Source organism: Brienomyrus brachyistius, chromosome 20 (assembly GCF_023856365.1).
Source record: "Brienomyrus brachyistius isolate T26 chromosome 20, BBRACH_0.4, whole genome shotgun sequence".
In the NCBI taxonomy this organism is placed as follows: Eukaryota; Metazoa; Chordata; class Actinopteri; order Osteoglossiformes; family Mormyridae; genus Brienomyrus; species Brienomyrus brachyistius.
This window is the reverse complement of record NC_064552.1, coordinates 4,830,566-4,843,019: the sequence shown is the minus strand read 5'-3', so window position 1 is coordinate 4,843,019 and position 12,454 is coordinate 4,830,566. Positions and strand designations below refer to the sequence as shown.

General features: G+C 43.0%; 1 long non-coding RNA gene across 1 annotated transcript; it reads left to right on the top strand.

Moving 5' to 3' along the window:
• The first annotated feature begins 339 nt into the window (after positions 1 to 339).
• LOC125715840 (uncharacterized) lies at positions 340 to 12,437 on the top strand. Its single transcript, XR_007384204.1, has 5 exons — positions 340 to 380; positions 603 to 653; positions 1,350 to 1,404; positions 1,998 to 2,250; positions 12,343 to 12,437. It is a non-coding gene; the product is annotated as an uncharacterized LOC125715840 (long non-coding RNA).
• The last annotated feature ends 17 nt before the right edge of the window (positions 12,438 to 12,454 follow it).

The window sequence follows — 12,454 nt, the reverse complement described above, 5'->3', positions numbered from 1 at the left end:
AAGACGTAATGGATTTTTGGGCCCCACCCACTTATTACAGCCCACACATAGATTTTAGAATGAATAACATAAAAAACAATGCTGCTTAATGTCTTTCTTTCTAATATATGCTAAGCCCATTCTTTTCCTTCATACGCTGAACCCACAACGTTATAAAAATAACGTAAAACGCGTCTTATCGCTTACAACGGCAATAATGTCACAACTAAATAATTTATCTACCCGTCCAAACTAATTTCACTGCAAATTAAATGGATAGCATATCACAATCATGTTTTAAACACGTAGTACATTAATCCCGTTTAAGGTTTTTTTTAGTTGGTGTATACTTTATGCAGTTCATTTTCCGGCCACTAGAGGAATAGGAATCACCAGTGCTGGTAGGCAGCGTTTGTGTTGTCTTGCATCAGTTTAAATGCTTCGTTAGTAGTCAATTTTCACGTTACCCTGTTCTTTGTAGATAGTTGTGGAGTAAGGATGCAATCTGGATACTTTCTGGGCGAGTTAAACTATGAATGTGAAATGTGGTTGTTTATGGAATGAAACTGGTAAATAGGAACCACGCCGCCGGTGTTACCGACTCCTGGGTTTTGTACCTGCAGATCCATGAACGCATTCAAGAAAAAAATACGAAGTCTGGGTGAAAAGATCAGGTAAGTGATGCATTTTTGTGTATCACAGGAATGAATTAACATATTACAACCATCACCTGACTTAATAACTTTAGGACGGGCACTAGTTGCATAGTTACTTTATAGATCCCGTGAACTGAAAAATCACCCACCCATCTCCCGTTACCGCTTATTCAGTATTGCGCCGTAATGACAGCGACGGACTTTTTTCGTTAAATCGCCAGACGTGTTCTTCACTTTTAAACTAACACCCTACAACTTTATGGGGGCTGGCTTATTTTTTTCTATCTGCCCACTAAATGCACCAGTGCTTATATTATGATGGACAGAGTAATTTTTATTTTTACGGTTTGCATCTCTATACTTCAGTCTTCTTTTATTGTTTCCACAACACATTGTATAATCTTGCACTGTGTATGTGTAAATCTAGGCAGTTATTTATTTTTCCTTGACTTAAAATCGTGTTTACAAACACGGCACATTGTTTCCGTTCCAAACCTCAATCTGTACTTTAAAACAGCAGCGCTATATCCCTCCTTGCTCTTCCTAGGTAAATTGGATCGCCAACAAACAATAGGTGCCTTTACGATAGTCTTGAACACAGCCGAACTGTACCACGTATAATATGAAAATGAGTTTATCTGTTAGGCTGATTGGATTACATCTCATTCTGCACGGATTATCACTCCCCCCTCCGCATGTGGTTCCTGCCTACAGGCTTTCAGAGAGCTGTAGTCCCTGGAAGCACCAGCTGGGGGAGCACTTTTCAAAGGTACGGATACATTGCTCATGTGGACCCATGGAATTGAATTCCACTGATGTCTCTTAATTCAGGCTCATCTGCTCTCAGTTCTCATTGCTCCAGCCTGCATCTGGGGGTGGGAGCACATGTGTGTGTGTGTATGTGGAGGGGGGGGGGCTTGTTATTTTCCCCCAGTGCTCTGGTGCTAATCAGGTGAGTCTCCGGCACATTTAATGATATTGGCCCCCGCCCTGCCGCTATGCCAGTGGCCCTGGTCAGTTCTCTGACACATTCAGGGCTGTTGGTGGCAGCTGCTGGAAGCCTCGCAATGAGCTCACCCTCCCAGGAGGGGGTGGGGCTGCCGGCAGCGCATCACTGGGAAGCTGCTGCAGCAGCAGCGCAGCAAGTCCTGCGCCTGCTCCCCTCGGCTTCCCCCTCCCGCGTCCGGTTGGCTCTTCATCTGTTCAGAGCGAGAGTGTGGGTTGAGGAGGGGGGGGGGCTTGGCGTGTGGGTGTATGCATGGTAAGCACATTATCCTGCTTGCTTGGTTTTTAAATGAGCTGGTTTTTTTATTTTTTTTGTACCCTGCCTCCCCCCCCCCCACCCTATGAATCATTACCCAGCACCACCATTGCCGGGGGGGCTCTGTGCTGTGCAGTCACGCTCGCTGCCGCGCGGCGCCGATACCTCTCTCTTGCTGGCGGTATGATGAGTGCAGTGGACAGTGAACTCCCAACGTGCGAGAGCGACGGCGAGCAGCTCAGCTCTCCAGCATGTGCCTCGGCTTTCGGCAAATGGCTCTCTCCCAGACGCTAGAGAAGATTCCCAGTTAAAACGAGCGAACCACAGGCAACATATCGGCATCATGGCTTTAAGGTCGGTCTTCTGCATTCGCTGCTATTTTTGTTCCCTCTCCTGCTGATTTACGTACGTAAGCGGCGTGATGTACGGTGCTGCGTCAGACGGAGCATCTTGGCTAATCGTTAATTAGCTTCGTTCTCCATGTGACGTACGGGTTGTCGCCGGGCTGCCCGGCGCGGACCTGTTACCGACGTCGGCCTTTTTCCACATACCGTTAAAGCCGCGAGATCAGGCTGCGCCGCAGGCGTGCTCGCCTGGGAGGTGTCCGGAGATGGCGTCCCGCTGTTAATTGGCACTCTGTTACTGGGGGACGTGTTTATTTTTGACACCAGTCATTGGGGGTGGGGGGTGGGGTGCAGAGTACACTGCAGGGCGTCAAGAGTCGAGGCAGATGGAGGGGTTTGCTCGGAGGATATTTTTGTGGAGCTGTGCAGATGATACCTGCCCCATCGAGCGGGCGCAGCGTTAGGTTTTGAGCCAAGCACGTACAGGTAGCGCAGCTGTTCAGATGGGGTAGATTCTTGTTGTTTTTTGTTTTCCGGGGACTTGCGGCTGGTGTAATTAGCATCCTGGTTTGCTTGTATGTGTCCATCTGAAGGGCTCACAAGTGACCGTTTGTTTATTTCTGCGCTGTACATGCCGTCGTCACACCATCGGTGTCCCAGGCCTTTTCCAGGCATGAGGGCCTCTGTTAGAAAACGCGGACATCTGTTTAGGCAAAAGGGAAAGCATCGTTCCAAAAAAGAAGAGACGTCGGACAGCCACGGTCCCAACTATCCATAGCAGGGATGCTGTAAACTCATCTGTCTCGAAAACAATGTGTGCAGTCAGTTCACAAATGTGATATGATACTGTACGCTTCAGATGCTGTCAAAAAAGTCAGTTCAAAAGTCAGCCAGCCTACAGGAGGACAGGCAGTATGACAGCGATGCACGTTCTGCTGAAAACCACAGCAGAAGCAAAAATGGGAAAGTATTCAATGTCCACTTTAAAGAAAAAATGTTTGTAAAATTATGGATGAGAGATATCGTTGTAAATGATGTCTAAAAAGGATCACGGACAACAGCCAATGAGACTCATTTCACAGAACCAGGGGAACCGCTACAGATTTTGGGCCCCGTGAAATCTTATCATATTGGGCCCCTAGCCCAGACCAATCCAGTTGTGTTCCAGATTGTCAGTCAGGGGTCCTCTGAATCGCCTCAGCTTACCCACACTTTACGGCACCCTTGTGGAAATAATGTTATGAAAAATAAAGCACTGAGGTAGCTTTGCTTGGTAGCGCTAATTTTACGGGAGGGGGGTGCCACAAGGAGACACACACACAATGGTGGGGGGGCTTCCATCACAGGCCCAGTGAAACAGCTTAATGTATTCCGCAGTCAGAAGAACACTGGAATGTCAGTGTATTAAACCCATCAAGTCTGCATGCGATCAGAGGAATTATTTAAACAAAAAAATGCGGCCTTTCATATCCGGTTCTCGAGGAAGGCTTACTTTGTAAACCTGTCGGCGGGACGTGAAGAGACATAAGGCAGTTCCATTATGGGATCCCGCGAGCGCGCGGATTACTGCGATATGTTTTTTTGCATGTGATGTATTTTGTTGGGTATTACGGGTTTAGTGTGATTACCCGGGTCGTTTAATCTGTCGCGTCAAGCCCGATTTTGTTCCGTAATACCCAGCGTGTGTGCCTCAGTTCGGGATTAATTCAATAAAGCTGCATTTGAAGCTCGCGATTTGGAAACGTTCAGAAATCTTGATATTGAGACAAACACAATAATTTAAAATAATCGTTTCTGTATTAATGGGAAACTGAATTCATTTTCATGGATTTTTTTTTTAAATACGCTTTTTTTATGGATGTTGTACATTTAGCGGAACTGCGTTTTATTTCGGTTAGAATTAACCTGGAAGGACAGATTACCTCACAGTGACAGTATTTTGGTGTAGGAATGATTATTCGTAATCAGTTTTTAGTTTATGGAACTATAACTTATGGTAGTAATGGATGGATGGATGCATTGATGGGTGGCTGCCGTTTGCAGTTTGTTTCGAGTCCTCTTTATATAGGTAAGCATTTTCATGTATTACCTCTCTTGGTGAAATTTATTTCCTCTGTGGCATTTATTTCAGTTCGCACACAAGTACCGAGGAATATAATAGCAGCTTCTCACCTTAAGTTCGACTTCATTACTTGGACGAAGTCGGCCCACGTTGCTAATTCTGCCCGTCCTGCCTCATAGCTTGGAGCCTAAAAACGCGAGTTCTCATTTATAGACCGAAGGACCGTATTCAGACAAAGCTGCATTACCCGTGCAGTTACTTCTAAGGCTATTGTGTTACACAGAGAAGGGCTTTCGGTTCCGTAATTTAGAATCGAAACTAAAACTGGGCAGCATGAATAGTTAACCTTCTCTGCATTAAAGAGGCGGAGGCCAAAACCTTTCGGCTAATTCTTTTCAGGTGAATTCCTGTTTTATTTTTTTAATTTTTTTTTTTTTGGAAAGCGGAGTTTGGGCAGAACCATGGTGATGCAAGAAGTTCCAGGCGTGTTTACCCGGTACTGAAAATGTAGGCGCTCCAGGCTCATGGGAGTTTTTCTTACAGAAAAATGTTCTGAGGGCAGAATGAAAAATGATTGGTTCAGAGAGATAACCAATCAGATTGTAGAGGAGGTGGGTCTAAGCAACAAGAGGAGGCGGGACCAGTCAATCAGATTGGGATCCTGCCTACTCTAGTTGCTTGGATCCACCTCCACTGCAATCTGATTGGGTATCTCTCTGAACCAATCATTTTTCATTTTGCCATCAGAACATTTTTAAGTAAGTACAATTCCCAGGAACCCATTGAAGATATATGGATGGATAAATTTACATTATTCACATGTTTTTCTTCAGAATTTTTTGTTAATTTTGTGCTAGCCATATTTACTCAAGTCAGCTTATGTTAACCAGTTCCAACTTCGTCAGATATTTGTAGTGTTTTATATTCAGATGTTTTTTAGGTAAAATTTAAGCATGTCATGCATATTTAAAAAAAATAATAATAATCAGCATATAACTGGCAAAAATCCCAATATAAAACAGATCATCTCTTTCACGCTCAGAAGAATAATGTCTTTCTCACTTACTCCTTTTTTTTTTTCCTTTTTCCTTCTTTTCCCCCCTCCTAAGCTGTCCCTCCTCTTCGGCCAGCTCACCCACTGCAATATTTTACATGTGTTAAAAAGTGACATAAATAAAATAAAATAAAAAGAAATCGATCAACATGAGGGGCCTATACAGAGTTTATAGAGCCCCTCATGGTAAAGCAAACATGTTTGGCACAGCAGTGCATTCAGACCATGATTCTGCTTGCTAAAGCTGCCGGACAGGAAAGAAAGGGGAAAAAATAAAATAAAAAAAATAACGTACTATATTTGCATTCTCAATTTTTCCTGCCTTTGCTTTGCAGAATCATGGGCCCCCATAAATCGCATTAATGCTGAGTAATTTTATTGCCTGGGATTTTTGTGATAGCCTAGTGCTCTGGAAAACACAGGAGAAGCTCTGCACATGACGTTCGTGGTCCAGACCGAGAGGATGTGGGACCCGTGAATTTTTACAGTCTGACACGTGGAAGGAAGTTAATTACTTAATTAGGCTTCGGCTGATGGTAAAATCTGTGGGCGTTTCCTCGGTTTTGGCCAAGCCTGTATATAAATTACAGATGTCAAGCACACTCTGTAATGGAAGAATGTACCGGCAATTATCGTATTATATTGCAGTCCATTAACTGGCCAATTTGATTTGTCATCCTTGATTAGTCAGTTCGCCGGTATATGATTCCCGCCAATTGTATTTCCTAAGCCTAAACATTTCTCGCCATTTTTAATCCATGTAACTTGCAAACTGTGTAGAATAAATACTCAAAATTGAGAAACGCTTGTCTTCCACTGATCCTCCCTGAGAAGGTTGGAAAAACCTGGCGTCAATTCCTCCTGCATTAAGACCAACCAACAGCTTGCAAATATAATATCAAATTGTGAATGTCAAGTGCGTAGAAAAACAAAAAAGGAATTTGGAACACGGCAGTGCAGCAGTCCGCGTTTCTGCTACCTTGCTGGCATCCTGTCTTTGCACTTTCATCCTTTTTAGAGACCTGTTAAAGTTGCCTGCAAAGGACTTTGCCAGTAAATATGCGCGGCGTATCTGTGTACCAAACCATTGTCTATACCTTAAATTTCGTTTGGTTGAAAGAGAAACCTGAAGTTTAAGTTATTTTTTCCACCTAGAAAATGGTGATGGGGCGTTTTGGATCAGAGACATCCTTTTACATGTTGCACTGTGACATAAGTTTATTGGTTTATGAGACATAAATAAAATTTGCAGCTTGAAGTAGGTTCTCAGCCCTCACAGACTGGCATATTGTTCATAATTACTTGCTTGTTTGGGCCACAATTCACCCATCTTTGTACGAGGGTCCGATGTATGATTGCAAAATTTTGGGAATTTTCCCTTTAATTCCCATATATTCCTGTTAATTCCCTTAATTCCCATGGAAAGTTACCAATTTGGAATATTTCCAAACTTCCCCAGCTTAACTTCCCATGTGATGGAAAGTGTCTGGAAAGTTTCAAGAAATTTTCTGCACTTTTGCAACCCTAGTCCTGTATGTTTCTGTATATACCACATATCTCAGTGGTATTATGTAAAAAATATATAAATTCTCACTTCAGTAGAATCATCAGTGCAGTACACCATGCAGTGCACTGTGCTTTTGCTTCAGCAGAACCATCGCAACAGTACACAATGCAGTATGGTGTGTTTTTGATTCAATTGAACCATCACTGCAGTATGCTATGCAGTGCCATGTATGTCAGAGTCAGCAGAATCATCGTTGCAGTGCACCATGCAGTGAGATGAGTTTTAGCCTCAGTAGACCCATCACTAAAAAATTCACCATCATTTTTTTTCAAATAAAGCTGCATTGAACCGATAAAATATAAAAATTTGTTTTTGTGTGTCTTGCTCCAATTTAAAGCCAAATCCTTTTAGCAAACTCTAAAAAGAACAAATACTACTTTTGTTTTATACACTGATTACATTTATCACTTCTTTATTGGCTAAAAATGACTGAAATCACTGCTCTGTTCCATTGTAGTGAAAGAGATGACAGCACAGTTAATTATCTAGCTACATAATTTTATACAGGAATTTTTGCCTCTTTGAAACTTCCGGTGTTTTATTCTTTTGAAACAGTCTGGATTTTTGTTTTCATGTCAGAAACTGCCAGTGTTTTTCTTTCAAAATCTATCTACCCATCCAGTATAAAGATACATATTTGCATATTCTAATTTGATTTCATGCTTGTGAGAACAATTGAGACTAATTACCGCTGTTATTCTCCCAAATAAAGTATATTTTTCCTTGTTGTGTGCTGCACAGCAGTTACCTGTTTGTCTACAGACCCAGTGTCCCACCGCATCCCAAACTCGGCCCTGTCGTCGTCCGAGAAACCCGAAATCAAGCTTTCATCAACCTTACGTCCGGAATGAGGCTCCCAGTGTAGCACTGGGAATATATTGCCTCATAAAAGTGTCAGTCCTGGCGGCCCCCCAGCAGATTAAACTGTCAAACGTAGCTACTGGCCGTTAGCGTGAAAAGTTAATTCTGCTCATTAACATTCCAGTTTCATTTTTGCCTGTCTGTCAGTCAGTTTTCGTAAAGTGCTGGTGAACACTCTTTGACTTGGACGTTAGTGGTAGAGCTGATGCATTAAAGTTTAAGTGTTACATGATTTGTGTGAATTCCCTGAATAAGCTGTCGGGTTTGAACAGAATTGCTTTGGTGTATTTTTTCCATAAAGGTTATTTAGTTGTATTCCTAGGTTAAACCATATTTCCCAAAGTAAGCCATTTGATGGCTACCTGCTTACCTCGGCGGACCCTGCATGAGAGTAATGTGGTGGATCAGTCCGACCCCTCTTTTGGGATGGACTGTCCTGAAATCCCATTCTGTCGCAGGGAGCTGTGATGGTTAAACTGCAGCTGGACAAGAAAATGTTACCCAGAGGTTTTCAAGTGCTGTGTGCAACAGAAAAGAATGATACATAAGTATGATGAACAAAACCGAAGGTAAAAAAATAAATCCAGTCTAAAATAAGATGGTCAAAGCGGAACGAAACATAACTGAACATGACAAATGATAAAATGTCTGAATAATGTTTCAAATCAAATTTTTTTTTTCCATGTAATTTCTTAAGGATTTGAATTGGCTTTCCGAAAAAATCTTTAAGTGAGTTCAGTACTTTTTAATATGATTTGAGCTCAGCAGTTGTTTTTTTTTTGTTATTTATTTGCAGAGGTGGAGATTTCAGGTCCAGAGAGTACAAATCCAGACCAGGATTTTGTTTCAACCAACCAGTTGAGTTACTCTGTGACTTGTGACTCTTCATGCTCAGCTGGTTGGTTAAAACAAAATCCTGGCCTGGATTTGTACTCTCTGCACCTGAAATCTCCACCTCTGTTTATTTGTCACGAAGTGTATCACCTAGATGGTGCATTTAGTTGTAATTTTAGACCTACTGTTTGTGATGTCAGTATTTAAAAGGTGCCTCTGTCCTCTCGGCTCAGCGTAAAAGCCTTCTGTGGGAATTGCATCATATGTTAACAACAATGTAGCTATTCTTATTATTTGTTTGTTTGTTTCATAACCCATTTTAAGCTATTCAGTATAAAATGTCTCCTGTTGTATAATTTGCTGCTGTGTCCGTTTATTTTGAATGATTACAGCATACTCGGCTGTATATGTAACTACTTTAGCTGGTCATTTTGCTGAAATTGACACTAATTTAGTAAAAAGCATTTGGGTAAAGCTGAACATTAACACGTGAATGTGAAAATGGTTGCCTACTTGTGTTCTCTGAGCAGTTTATAGTGCTTTGGTTCAGCAGGTGCTGTGAAAAATGCAATGCAATGCAATTTTATTTATATAGCGCATTATCACAACATTACATTGTCTCAATGCGCTTTACATTTCTGCCACGTAAAGACCCCCCAGTGAGTAAGCCAAAGGCAACGGTGGCAAGGAAAAACTCCCTAAGAGGAAGAAACCTTGGGAGGAACCAGACCCAAAGGGGGGGCCCATCCTCCAGGGGCCAGCAGAAAAAATCAAACAAAACAAGAATTATATAGTTTAAGCTAATATGCAGGGGAGGAAGGAGAGGCATCCGTGAGCCAAGGGCAGGCAGGCTGGAGGGTAGTTGCCGGAAATGGAGGTAGTGGTCTTGCAGGCAGCAGAAGCATAAATTCCTCGATGTTATGGTTCTCCGGGCAGCACACCCCAGAAGGGGTGGGGGAGGAAGTAAGAAAATAGTGTATTAGCCAGAGTTGAGGAAACTAGAGGCAGTGCAAGCAAAATGATTGAGTGCAATATTCATCTAGGCTCCGGCAGATCTGGCTATAGCAGCATGAGAAAGAGGGAGAGACAGGCGGGAACACAGGCATGGGGACTCCCTGAACATCAGCACTCTAGTGTAAGGCTAGAGTGACAGCACTGACGCATCAGTTTATCCAAAGCCAAGGGCACCGATCCCCACCCAGCTCTTCACCTCATACTGTTAGTCTAACTGGGAGTGAGCAACCAGCTGGAACTAGAACTAGGTTTCCTATACGCTAAACTATACAAGTGCGTTTTTAATCTAGACTTGAATAGCGAGAGTGTGCCTGAATCCCGCACATCCCCCGGGAGACCATTCCACAGCTGCGGAGCTCTGTAAGAGAATGCTCTGCAGCCTGCCGTAGTCCTGTCTACTCTAGGAACTAACAGATATCCTGCTCCTTGTGATCGAAGCAGGCGAGAAGGGTTGTAAGGGACCAGAAGATCATTAAGATATTGTGGTGCAAGGCCATTCAGAGCTTTGTAGGTTAATAGCAGTATTTTGTAGTCAATCCTAGATTTCACTGGTAGCCAGTGCAGGGAGGACAGTATAGGGCTAATGTGATCAAATTTTTTAGTTTTTGTGAGAACTCTGGCTGCTGCATTTTGTACTAACTGAAGTTTATGTAAGGATCCAGATGGACAACCCGAAAGGAGGGCATTACAGTAGTCCAACCTGGAAGTTATAAAGGCATGTATTAGTTTCTCTGCATCTTGAAAGGAAAAACAGGGCTGACAGGCTGCTAATAACTGTTAATTCCACAGACCTGGAAGTGGGTACTGTTCACTGACCGTTTTCATTGTGTTGTTTTGCTGTGGACATTCCGTGAAGTATCCCCAGACCAGTCTCTCCATATTGAGCCTTTCGGTGTTGCTTAGGTGAAGCTTAGAATTTCTCGCTTCCGTTCTGGAGATAATCTTGTTAGATGCTGGGGATGGATGGGGAAGCGCGAGTTTAGCGATGCCTCGCCTTTCGGCCGCGATCCAGAGAGTCTCATTTATAATTCAGCCACTGTCCGGCCCTGTTTGGATGACAGCGGCACCACAGTGCCGCTGTATAGGATTTCTCAACACATGGAACAAACAAAACTCGCGATGGAAATCCCCTCGGAATTGAGGCCTTTTAAATCAGCCTTTCTGTCTACAGGTCTGTCACGGTGTGTGTGTGTCTGTGTCTGTGTGTGTGTGTGTGTGTGTGTGTGTGTGTGTGTGTGTGTGTGTGTGTGTGTGTGAGAGAGAGATGTCTTCTCTGTAATCTGTTGCGCAGGACAGCAAGGGGACAGTTACCTCTGAATTTCTTTACTTGTTCTGACAGTCACAGCTGCCTCGTTATGTAGAATATATGATATATGATATATGATATCCACTGATGCTTATCAGTCAAGAAGGCAATGCCATATTTATTTTTCATTTTTCATTCTTTGAGATACTATGAAATATTTCTTCTTAATTATTATAATGTTCCAAAAAATCACTAAACTTCACATTTCCTGTATATACACATAATATATCATGTTATATCCTCAAAGGATTAAAAATGTTTACTTTCATTTGTACTAATGCAAGTATGAAGGACAATGAAATGCTTACTTGTGTGTTTCCTGCAGACACACGGGACACAGGACAACCACTTAGTAACAGGAAACAAACAGGACGGACGCTTAGTAACCAGAAACAGGACGGACGCTTAGTAACCGGAAACAGGACGGACGCTTGGTAACCGGAAACAGGACGGACGCTTGGTAACCGGAAACAGGACAACCACTTAGTAACAGGAAACAGGACGAACGCTTAGTAACAGGAAACAGGACAACCACTTGGTAACAGGAAACAGGACGGACGCTTAGTAACCGGAAACAGGACGGACGCTTGGTAACCGGAAACAGGACGGACGCTTGGTAACCGGAAACAGGACGGACGCTTGGTAACCGGAAACAGGACAACCACTTAGTAACAGGAAACAGGACGAACGCTTAGTAACAGGAAACAGGACAACCACTTAGTAACAGGAAACAGGACGAACGCTTAGTAACAGGAAACAGGACAACCACTTAGTAACAGGAAACAGGACGAACGCTTAGTAACAGGAAACAGGACAACCGCTTAGTAACAGGAAACAGGACGAACGCTTAGTAACAGGAAACAGGACAACCACTTAGTAACAGGAAACAGGACGAACGCTTAGTAACAGGAAACAGGACGAACTCTTAGTAACAGGATAAAGGCCAAACACTTATATGTAAATGTAGATATGGGGCTTATTTCAGTAAGCAGGATTTTTTGCTTGGCCACATAATTTGTCAGATGTAAGGTAGTCTGAACTAAATGTAAGTGAATGAAGATAAAGTCCATTTAAACTGGGGAACCTTAAATTCAACTACTTCTCTAACTAAATAAGAAATCATGCTTCATGATACTGGTATCTGGAAGAATAAGTATGGTATCTACAGTGTACTGTACATGCATAGCAGTAAAAAATAGTACTAAATAGTACAAAGCCAAAAGTACACTACATTCTATAGTGTGCATGTGTCAGGTTATTTATTGAGAGCTGGCTTGTCCTAACTGAGCAAGTCAGTCATAGTAATAATCCAGTTTTATTTGCCCGTAGTCCTGCCAAATAAGCTCTAGCCCCCCCCCCCCCCCCCCCTTGATGACATTGTCCAATCACTCCGTCTTCTTCCAGGTGGGTGAGAAGATGTAGCTGAATACCTGAGGAGGTGGAACGGGATCCTGACACCTCGGAGCCTCTGGTTCTCCCCGTGGAGGAGGGAGAGGGAGAGGGTGGGGGCGGGGGG